A 12176-nucleotide genomic window follows, 5' to 3' on the forward strand; every position below is an offset into this window, starting at 1 on the left:
AAAAATTATGTTTCATTTCATGAAGTTGTGATCAGAAAGGACGATTGTAATTAGAAGAGAGAAAAGCTATTAGCATGCCCGAAGGCTTATGCTGGGAGGCACCCCACTGTGCTGACTTCCATTTTCTGAACATGTCTGGTAGCTGAATGGGCTCCGGAGCTCCTTCTGCAATGACGGGAGGATGGGGATGAGCGATACTCAGGCATGTCAAACTCTGCCCATATTACGCTCATCTGCTGTTGTCATCGTTATTCCTCTGGTGCCAAGTCTGCCTGATGTTAGACAACGGAGGTTTGATTCACCCATGACGTAGCTCTGTCAAAGGCCAACAGAGCTCCCCCCACCGGAGAAGGGATTAGTCCCTCCTAAATCTTTTTCAGAGCGTTGGATGTGCTGCAGCTGATGTGTTAACGGCTCTTGACATGTGCTGCAGGAGCGCCTTGGCAAAGCAGCTGATGGGGAAATCCCTCATATAGCTCAATTAATATTCATTTACATGACTGGGAGGTGGTGTGCATTTCCCGCATGCCATCCTGAAAACAGACCCCCCCCAAAAAAAAGCTTTAATAATGAAGCAGATGACAACGGGAAGCAACTGATCCACACAGCCTCCTCTCGAGGGTCATCCCAGCTCCAGGAGTGGAAAAATAAACAGAGGGGCTGGATGGATGCGGGCATGGGGTCGGTGCAAAAAGAGCAGGAGACCTGCAGGGTGCTTGGCAGCAAGGAATAGGAGGCTTCAGAGACAGACTAAGGGTTTGAGCTGCCGCCTTTCTCACAGACACAGTCTTGCTGTATAAAAGCTCCAGCATAAGCCTGGCTGCAGGCTTGGTGATAAACAGAGTAAAAAAAAGGATTAGATAAACCTCACATAGTAATGCTCTGAAGGACCAGGAAGAAAGCAGGCCATTCAGTGGGGTTTTTTTCTGAAATACCGGATTTGTGATCTGGGTGGAAATTACAGTATGTAAATTATTTGCCACTTTTCCTTTTGTGGAGAAGCAGAGCTTAAAAATGAACTGGGGAAACCCATTCTGGGGAAATACACCACAAAAAGGGAAAGGGTTTGAGACTTTTAATAACGTCGTTGTCGAAGATACACGTGAAACTTAACCCAAAGTACTGAGTACAACGCCCACGAGCCACGTTAAACAAATATTAAATGTGCACACTGGAAACTGAGACACTTGGGGAATACGGACCCTGGTTTATGAGACATTCTGTCTTATGAATACACTTTTGCAAGCTAATCTGAAAAAAATCCGTCCTGCATGTCCACGCTGGAGACTCTGGGGACACCCTGGGAAGTCCCCCACCCTTCCATCGAGGCAGGGTCGAGCCAGGCACAGGCTCTGCCTCCTCCGCATGGTTTGGGGACGATCGTGTGGTTTCTGGCAGCCGGGACTATCCGGCTGCTTCCAGCGCGCTGGGACAGCGTGGCTTCTGCAGGACCACCATGACACCTGGTGGTCACACGGGCGAGGTCCCAGAGCCAGGAGCTGCTCCCACCACCCGTGGAGATCAACCTCGCTGGCCTTCCCAGCCCCAGGAAAAGGCCACAAGGTTTCCCTAAGAGCACCGGTGGGAGGGGCAGAACACATTTTTAAAGGGTCTCCACGGATTTCAGGAAGGTTTTGTTCTGCTCAGACCCCCTGTGTGCCATTTGAGGGAGCCTGGCTCCTGAGGTCTCCCCCCTGACCCATGCTGGTGGGTTTTGCTCCTCTCCGACAGCCGCCGTGAGCCAGCCCCGCTGCAGTGGGCACCTGGCAACTGCACAGAAACTCAACCACCCACCTGGAAACCAGTTTAGGTGATGATGGTCGTTGCTGGGTTTGGTTCTAAAATCCATGCTTGGCCTCTGTGCAATAACTTGTGGCCTTCGCCTTGCTTATAAAGGGGTCAAAACCTCATGTTCAGACTCGGTCTGAGCAAGCAGGCTTGCTTGGGGATGTTCTCCCTGGTTCCTGGCTCCTGTGTCCGTGTGCCCTCAAGTCTCTCCAGTCCACCTGCAGCTTTGCTGGGCAATGACTGCTGTAATTGATAGTATTCTGACCTGGAACTTAATGCTAGGCTCAGCAGATGTGGTCAATCAGCTTTTACTGGTAGGTTTGCTTTTCTGACCAGGCAAACAGTTTATTTATTGCAGTGGATGGCTTGCTTACCAGAGGCGTATCCCTAATACTATACTAATTTTTCCAGCAACAGGATGAGGTGCCGGTCTTGAGTAGCCTCCTAAAATACAAATTTTAACTGGAGGGGGCAGTAATAAGCATTCCTATCGTCAGCCCCATCCAAGCATTCAAAAACCAGGAAAAAACCCCTAAGATAAGAAGGAATGTAGATGCAGCAGTGCTGAGAAGTGAAACATTGAACTTCTAGTCCACAGGCCTCCAGACTGGGGTTTAAACCTCTGCTTTAGGTGCAGATGCTGTGGGGATCCTGCCCATGCCCCAGGGATGACGGCCATATGAATGGCTGCACGTGAGTCATGCACAGACAGGACGTTCTCTCCAGGGCTAGCTGTGTTTCTTACCATAGGGCTATTTTGAATGTTTTCTACTTTAAATTCACTTTACTTGAGTACATTTAAGATTTAGATTTAAAATTCAATATTTAACTTCAGGATTTAATTTAATTTGATATTTATAAAACTCACTTTAAAGATTGTTTGGACACTTCAGGAATGTTCTGAGAAACTCACACAGAGGATGGGAGCTAGAGCTGAGTGTCCCCAAATTACTGATGCTGAACTTTGTATGCAAAATACACCCAGGTACTAATAATGCATGCAAACATTGCGACCACATATATAAATATATATATGTGTGAGGGTGTGCTTAAATAGGGCTCACTCCCAGAACTCAATCTGCTTGAAGGGAGGAGGGCTCTGCAGAGGGACCTGGGCAGGCTGGATCCATGGGCCAAGGCCAAGTGTATGAGGTTCAATAAGGCCAAGTGCCAGGTCCTGCCCTTTGGTTGGTCCTGCAACAACCCCATGCAATGCTACAGGCTTGGGGCAGAGTGGCTGGAAAGCTGCCTGGCAGAAAAGGACCTGGGGTGCTGGTCGACAGCCATCTGAATATGAGCCAGCAGTGTGCCCAGTGAGCCAAGAAGGCCAATGGCATCCTGGCTTGTATCAGGAGTAGTGTGGCCAGCAGGAGCAGGGAAGTGATCGTGCCCCTGTACTTGGAACTGGTGAGGCTGCACCTTGAATGCTGTGTTCAGTTTTGGGCCCCTCACTACAGGAAAGATGTTGCATTGCTGTCTAGAGGAGAGCAACAAAGCTGGTGAGGTGTCTGGAGCACAAGGCTGATGGGGAGAGGCTGAGGGAGCTGGGGTTGTTCAGCCTGGAGAAGAGGAGGCTGAGGGGAGACCTTATTGCCCTCTGCAACTGCCTGACAGGAGAGGGTAGTGAGGTGGGGGTCGGTCTCTTCTCCCTGGTAACAGGCGATAGGACGAGGGGAAATGGCCTCAAGTTGTGCCAGGGCAGGTTTAGGTTAAACATTAGGAAAAATTTCTTCCCTGAAAGGGTTGTCAAGCATTGGAACGGGCTGCCCAGGGAAGTGGTGGAGTCCCCATCCCTGGAGGGCAGACGAGGTGCTTATTTCATGGTGGGATGGCAGGGTTAGGTTAGCGGTTGGACTTGATGATCTTAAAGGTCTTTTCCAACCTAAACAATTCTATGATTCTATGATTCTATAACTCCATGCCAGTGATCTACACTCCTCCATCCACAAACGCTACCACCCACTTTGCAATTACATGCACCACAGTTCATGTCCAAAGCCTTTCTAACGTGGCCAATAACTTGCTGTACTGAAGATGAGGAGCAAGTGCTGATGTATTGGAGGGCAAGGAGATCTGAATGAGACACTGGAAAATCTGGGCAGTCTAAATCATAGCTGGACTGCCAGTGAGTGGTGCATGCCTCGAGGGATACAGTCAGTGCCCTGCCAGCACTGGGTAAATCATTTACAGGCTACGGCAGTGTGATGAAGGTGCTGTGGGGGGGAAAGAGACAAATGAGATCATGGGGAATGATTGACTACAGTTAAAGGTCACAAACCTTTGTAAATATATGGTAGAAACTGAGTTAATGTGGTAAAAGATTTATAAGGCCTGAGCAGGCATAGAAAGAGGCCTGGGGGTGGCAAATTTTGGACCACTATAAAAGTTGACAGTCATGTATTGGCAGGAGATGAGCAAGCCTGGAAGATCCTCAGTAGCAAAGAGCAAGACTTAAGCCTCCAGTTTCAGAAGGGACTGATGCCTTTGGAAGCCCCAGTGGGATGGTCTAAGGAAGTCTTCATGTCACATCTTGGCACAGTCTTGAATAACCTTTAAAGCATCTCCTTTTGGCTCTCTGTGTAGGATGGCCCTGCTAAGGAGGTGCACCAGAACCTTCTCTTGAAAGGCCCAGAAATTGTGTAAAGTAACGTAGTTAAAAAGCATGAGGGCTATACGAAGGAAGAAGAGCTTGGGTACAAACAGTACAAAGAACAGCTTGCTTGGGTACAAACTTTCATAGGGGCACTGTGAAAATGCCAGCAAATAGCTGAGGCATAATTCACACCACCAAGAACAAAATGGAAATAAAATTAGTTGGTTGTGGGCATGGCAGCTTGCTGAAGTACTCCACGTGCAGTTGACACAACAGACCCCTTATCAAAGCTGCTTTATCTGCCCGAGCCAAGACAACGGGTGCATTTGTGCTGCTGGAACAGAACAGGTAGACAAATACGTGTCAGCTCACCGATCAGTCGGCCACAGTTAAGTCAATGGGGTGGGTGTGGGTTTTAAGAGGCAAGCACGCTTTTCCCTTTGACTGAGCAGTAGCCAATTGAGCATTTGTGTGCCTTGGGCAAGGTATTAGCAGCACAAATCTACAAAACGTTCAGCCTTTAGACCAAGAGAAAATAGTTCCAAATCTACCCTGAATCAAGAGATGCCAGAGATTCTTATTCTTCAAATACCATTTTCTCTTAGCTGTGTCAGGAGGAAAAAAGCCCTTGAAAATATTTGTGATCCTTTTTAAGACTTAAAAGTGTCCTTTCCATACCAGAAAATCAAAATATTCTTACTTCTAATCAGTCTCAATTGCATTTGTCATTTCAAAAGTGTCAAAAGAACAAGGACCCAAAGGGTGGCTGTAGCTGAATGCCTTTGAGCCAGGAATACAGAAAGCAAAGAGTCGGTGGCATCTCCAAGCAGCCACTCTCTGCTTGCAGACTTCACCTGTATACTCTGAAGCCACATGCATAAGCTGAAACCAAGTGAAATTCCAGGTATTAATACTTTATTTTGACAAATTCTTTCCTCCTTCCAAACAGCCAGGCCCGTGCCTTGGCATAGGGCTGTCCTTTCACTCCCGAGGGACAACTTTTTCAGTTGTTTCAACAGAAAAGCTTTCTACACAATCTCTCAAACTGAACATTTACAAGCATTTAATAAAAGTCTGAGCACCCTAGGACTTGGATAAATGCTCCTTTTGGTTCCGTCTGTAGAGGCAACGGGAGAAGGTAGCTGTGTGCCTGCCTGTAGGACAACACCGCTTATGCGTAGCTAACCTGGCAGCAGAATTTCACAGAATCACACAGAATCACTAGGCTTGGAAGGGACCTCGGGACATCATCCAGCCCAACCCTCCTTCTAAATCAGGGTCACCCAGAGCAGGTTGCACAGGACATCATCCAGGCAGGCTTTGAATATCTCCAGAGAAGGAGACTCCACAAGCCCCCTGGGCAGCCTGTTCCACTGCTCCGTCATCCTCAGAGTAAAGAAGTTTTTCCTCATATTCAACTGAAACCTCTTCTGCTTCAGTTTGTGCCCATTGCCCCTTGTCCTGTCGCTGGGCACCACTGAGAAGAGTCTGGCGCCGTCCTCATGACTTCTGCCCTTAAGATATTTGTATGTATTGATGAGGTCCCCTCTCAGTCTTCTCTTCTCCAGGCTGAACAAGCCCAACTCTCTCAGCCTTTCCTCGTAGGGGAGATGCTCCAGTCCCTTTATCATCCTTGTTGCTCTCCTCTGGACTCTCTCTAGGAGTTCCTCATCTTTCTTGAACTGGGGAGCCCAGAACTGGGCACAGTACTCCAGGTGGGGTCTCACCAGGGCAGAGCAGAGGGGGAGAAGAACCTCCCTCGACCTGCTGGCCACACTCCTCATAATGCACCCCAGGATGCCATTGGCCTTCTTGGCAACAAGGGCACACTGCTGGCTCATGGTCAGCTTGTCATCCACCAGGACTCCCAGGTCCCTCTCGGCAGAGGGATACTTGTTCAGTATTCCTCATTCCTGGATTAATGTAAGGATCATGAAGGATGCTGACTGGAACACAGGCTTTAACCTTTTTTCAGTTTGCAGGCCCCCACAATTTTTCAAGACTTGATGCAGGCTGCTGCTGACAACAGGCTTGTTTTGCCCAGCTTGCTCTCACAGGCACAGTGGAGGTTACACGTGGGAACGCACCGGTCTGTGGCCTCTGAAGGAAAGGGGCTGCTCAGAAATGAGAAGTTCCACTTGGATTTGCATCCATTGCACTTTGATTTGGTGGGCATGCTCCCTATCAACAGGGTAGAAAGCAGACTGACTTGGGGATAGGAGGAAAGTCCTGTGCTCATGACCCAGAAATTCAGTTTCCAGGATATAACTGGGATTCGTCTCCCATTGTCAGAGCTGTCTTTGGCAGGAGTCACTGAATAACAAAATCACAGAAAGGTTCAGGTTGGAAGGGACCTCTGGAGGTCACCTCATTCAACGCCCTCTTGCTCAAGCAGGGCCACCTAAAGTACCATGTCCAGACGGCTTTTGAATATCTCCAGGGATGGAGACTATACAACCTCTCTAGGCAACCTGAGCCATTGCTTGGTCACCCTCATAGGAGAAAGGTGTTTCCTGATGTTCAGAGGGAACCTCCTGTGTTTCAGTTTGTGCCCATCGCCTCTGGTCCTTGCACTGGGCACCACTGAGAAGAGCCTGGCTCCATTCTCTTTGCACCCTCCCTTCAGGTATTTATAAACACTGATGAGATCCCCCCTGAGCCTTCTCTTCTCCAGGCTGAACAGTCCCAGCTCTCTCAGCCTTTCCTCACAGGAGAGATGCTCCAGTTCTTTGCATCATCTTCATGGCCCTTCACTGGGCTGTCCCCCACTCCAGGTGGGACATACTGGAGAGAGTCCAGCAGTGGCTGGAGGCATGGGGCTGCCCTGGCTCCACTGCTGAATGGTGAGCGCAGACTCAGAGGGGCTGTTTTCTCCAGATTGGTGTTCCCAGAAGGGAAAACCCCACTCCCTTCTGGCTCACTGCAACTGCCTGGATGAATGAGCGATGGCGGGTTAGTGGGTGGTGTGGTCTGTCAAGCCCACATGCTGGGTTCTCACGTTTCAGTCAGTTGTTTTCAACTTTCTGCCAAGTAAAAACAATGTGTTACCAAGGGACTTTGAGTCTTGTGGTGTGGGAAGAACCACCTGCTAAAAAAACACCAGGAAAGTTTTCCTATTAATTTGTCAAAGGCAGAATTATAATTTATCTTAGTGGAAAAAGGACCCTTGAAATCATTGAACCAACCCCTTGCCGAGGGGCTTAACATGTGTCAAAAGTCACAGGAGCAGTCAGGAAAGCGCAGTTTTATTAATGAGTGTTTGTGGCAGTTCACTGAGGGCTCTGCTGAGGTCAGAAATGTTTTTCACCTCTTACTCGAAGAGAGCAACATCGTGGGTTACAGAGAAATAAAGCTTTCCCTGGCTATAAGATATGCTTGGTGGAAAGATCCATCCTAGATTGGGCAGACTGGTGTTATTTAGCCTTGTAGGGTACAGCAGCTGGGGAACCCAGGCTGGAAAGCTTTTCTTTTGGCTTTTGCTTCCCTGGGACGCCCTTCTCCATCCATGGGAAGGTGGCCCAGCAGGCAGAAACCCTGGGTGATGCACCCGTGTGGGGGCTGTGCCCAGCAGGACCATGTGGGAGTGTGGGTAGAGAGCAAAGCTGCTGGAGCAGGAATAGCCTCGGTCCCCTGGACACCCCCTCAGCACCACGTGGGACTGAGCAGCCCACTCATATCATAGAATCACAGAACCATAGAATCATAGAATTGTTTAGGTTGGAAAAGGCCTTTAAGATCATCAAGTCCAACCGCTAACCTAACCCTGCCATCCCACCACTAAACCCTGTCCCTAAGCACCTTGTCTGCCCGGCTTTTAAATCCCTCCAGGGATGGGGACTCCACCACTTCCCTGGGCAGCCCGTTCCAATGCTTGACAACCCTTTCAGTGAAGAAACCTAAAGCTGCCCTGGCATGACTTGAGGCCATTTCCCCTCATCCTATGGCCCGTTACATGGGAGAAGAGTCCGACTCCCACCTCACTACCCCCTCCTGTCAGGCAGTTGTAGAGGGCGACAAGGTCTCCCCTCAGCTTCCTTTTTTCCAACATCGCACACCAGGAGGGTCTAACCCACAGCCTTCTCTAAGCAGTGAACAGGGTCAAAGTCCTGTCAGAGGCTCCTACTTAATTTAGTAGCAGAAGCAAGACCATCCTGCTTGTTCTCAACAGAAGTAATGGAAAAATGGCCCTCAAGATCTAAAAATGAGTTTTCAAGGCTCACTGTTAGAAAAGACTTTCTGTTTAGAAACAGACAACAATTAAGAGCCCAGCTTTGAAATTGGTGGGACCTCAGTGGGGTTTCAGGTCTCAGCAGTCCTTCATGGTGGTGATATGACATCCCCACGTGCTGGCAGACCTCAGGCAGTGTTACGCAGCCAAGCAGCCACGGTTCCCCATAGTACAAATGCAAGCGGGTTCGTGTCCTGGCAGGGCGATGTTCCACTAGAGCTTTTGCAGTTAGAGGTTTTGCTGAAGCTGTTTTTGAAGGGATTACGGCAATTCTACACAAGCTTATCACGAGGAGAACTTTTAAACTAAAAATACAAATATATATGTATATATACATATATGGACCCTGTACTTGCTACTTACCAACTTACTGTGTCTGTCCTCAGAGAGGTTTCCATATCCAGCTGTTTCTCATGATAGATCAAGAAGGTCTGACCTATACCATCTTAATCACACAATCACTATGCTAAACAATAGATTTTAGGGAAGATTTTGTGGCATAGGTAGAGATTACACTAAAAATAGCACATACAAAAAATACAGATGCCAGATGCTGGACATTTGGAACATTCTGCTTATTTACACAAATAAAAATTATTATTTCATTGCTTAATCCACTGCATGTTTTCTTTTCTTGCTTTATCAACCCCAAGATCTTTTATGAAAGTTCCGTGCATAATTGCTAATGACACACTAACAGTTGTTTGAATAAGCAACGTGCATTTTCCCTCATCCCTGCCTGTCCCATTGACTTTGCCTGGAAATGCCAATGAAGAACTTTTGTTTGCAAAACGAGCCACAGAAAGACAGCGGTGTGAATTCTGTCCTGCAGTGTTTGCACAAGCACTGGCAGCAGAACTAACACAAACACTCACGGGAATTTGTTTCTGCAAGGTTAATGTCAGAAGTGATTTATTGAAGCCTTCCTCCTGCTCACCAGTCTGGCATCCATCAAGAAAGTAAACAACACCCCCGTGATCTCAGAGGGCTCTGAGGCTGGTCTCTGAGCAAACACTCCAGATCAGAGTCAATATTTTGGGAGTAATCAATCAAATGATATTTATTCCTACAAAAATTCATGTTGAAACAGTTTGAATCAAGAGTCAAAATCAACGTTTTTGAAGATAAATCCATCTTTTCCTGTTGATGCGTTAAAGTTGTTCAGCAAAGTTGGTGAGGCAGTTGATCCAACTGAAGTTATACTCACATTATGTAGAATCATTTAAAAACCCCAGCTTTTTAGTGAAGTGGCAGAAATGAATACATCTGCCCTCGTGTGTTCCCATTTCAAGAAGAAATAGGATTTGTCACACAGTCATGCCATGGAAATGCCCCTTCCAATCCGTTCTCCATTACTCCTTGTTCCTGAGAGTCTGGTACTTCTTTAAAAGGTCTTTTCTTTCTAATCTCTATTGTCTTTACGAAACGCACACTGAAATGAATTCTTCCTTTTCCATCATGAGTGATAACTATAGAAATCTGGGTTGCTAGGGCCCTGCTGAATTGCAGGTAGAGGTCCCACACCCAAGCCCAGCCCTCAGGGAAGTTAATTCACACAGCAACCAGGTTGTAACCATTCTCATGGCTACTTATGGCCAAGTCAGTGCTTCCTGAACCCAGCCAAGAAGGATAGCAATTATTTTTTTCTGTTCATTTACCAGGAAAATGGCTATTACCTTCACAGATACAACATGTTACATTCTAGTCACAGCCAAACCCACTTTTCCTCATGTCCAGCAGATGTTAGGTGCTTTAAAGTATCAAACAGGAACCTTGAGATAGTGGCTTGAAGCTGGCAAGTACCTCCAAGTATCTTCAGATTGAGCTGAAATGCTAGATTTGTCCTGTTCAAATGCCAGCTTAAAATGTTCCTGTTAATGTGAGGACATGATTAGCGCATATTAAGCCATAAATAGAAGAGGGCTGAAGGGTGTTAGGTTTATGGTTAGACTCAATGGTCTTAAGGGGCTTTTCCAACCTAAATGGTTCTATGATTCTACGATCAGCTGTGGACAGACATGCACTTCGTAAACGGCTGCATTTATTGAAAATCTTTCACTCTGCTGGCAGCTACTGACCCTTCAGCTCTGCCAAGAGCTGGGTGCTGCTGCATCTGCTTTGGGCAGCGGTGCCCAGATTCGTTTAAACACCCCACACCTTTAAGGTGTCACATGCTGTCCCTTTGCCGGCAGCCCCATGGGAGTGCCGAGCAGCCACAGCTGGCCCAGGGACAGACATCTGCCCATGCTCCGGGGCACCTTGGAGCTCTCCTTCCATGCTGTTTGAGTTCACAGCTCTGTGGTGTCTTCTTCCTTCCTCTGCTCAACGGGGCTCAAGTCCACTCTATTTTCCAACCTCTGTTATTGGAGATTTTTCTTTTTTCTTCTGCAACCAGGGGAATCCACACATTAGCACAAGAACATGGTGTGGCTTGGGAGACCCTGGGTTTGGTGGGCACATCTATACTCCTTCTCCAAGGAGTACAGATGTGTCCCAGATGAGGGAGATGGGCTTGTTTAGCCTGAAGAAGAGGAGACTGAGAGGGGATCTCATCAACATATACAAAAGTCTTAAGGGTGGATGTCATGAGGACGGAGCCAGACTCTTCTCAGTGGTGCCCAGCGACAGGACAAGGGGCAATGGGCACAAACTGAAACAGAAGAGGTTTCAGTTGAATAAGAGGAAGAACTTCTTTACCTTGGGGGTGACAGAGCACTGGAACAGGCTGCCCAGGAGGGTTGTGGAGTCTCTTCTGGAGATATTCAAAGCCTGCCTGGATGATGTCCTGTGCAACCTGCTCTGGGTGACCCTGCTTTAGAAGGAGGGTTGGACTGGATGATCTCTGGAGGTCCCTTTGACCCCCTGCCATTCTGTGATTCTGTGATTCCAAAGGCTGCCCCAAGGGCCCTGGATAGCCAGGAAAGGCAGCCTCAAATCCCAGCTGCTCCTCACTATGGGTACCACGGCACAGCACAGCAGCTCCATCTCCTTTGGCAGCCAGCATGTGGCTGCCTGCTCTAGTGCTTCCTAGAAATTAAGAACATGAGGATGGTTTTCAGAAGGAGATGCAGCCCAAGGTCCATAAACATTGACCTTCTAGTCCCAGGCTCAGCAATCATTTCCTCTGTAACAGGAGGTAAATTAATCTGAGCTCTAATCATATATATATATGATCCTGAGATAGGAATTTCTAAAGGCTCTTTATATGCATGTCTGCATGTTTAAAAAACACTCTTAGTCAAATTCGTATGTACCTTTTTAGATGAGCTATAGAATTTTGATGGAGAAAGGACTTCACATTATTTTTTTTTTTTTCAATAATGCAGATTCTTCCGCTCTCCTTGTGGAGGAAATCTCTTTCCTTCCTTAAATGAGCGGTGATGAGCCAACAGGTACAGCAGGGAATGGAACACGAAGTGTCAGGTTTCGTTTTTGCTGTGAATCTATTCACATGGAGATCTTTCTCCTGCTCACCCCACTCTGTGTGCCTCTTTCAGCCAACAGATCCTCAAACTTCTTGGTCTTTCTTTTGTCACTAGGAGGTAGTTGGGTTCTTCTGGGGTTGTA

Source organism: Egretta garzetta, unplaced genomic scaffold (assembly GCF_000687185.1).
Source record: "Egretta garzetta isolate BGI_Z169 unplaced genomic scaffold, ASM68718v1 scaffold286, whole genome shotgun sequence".
Classification (NCBI taxonomy): domain Eukaryota; kingdom Metazoa; phylum Chordata; class Aves; order Pelecaniformes; family Ardeidae; genus Egretta; species Egretta garzetta.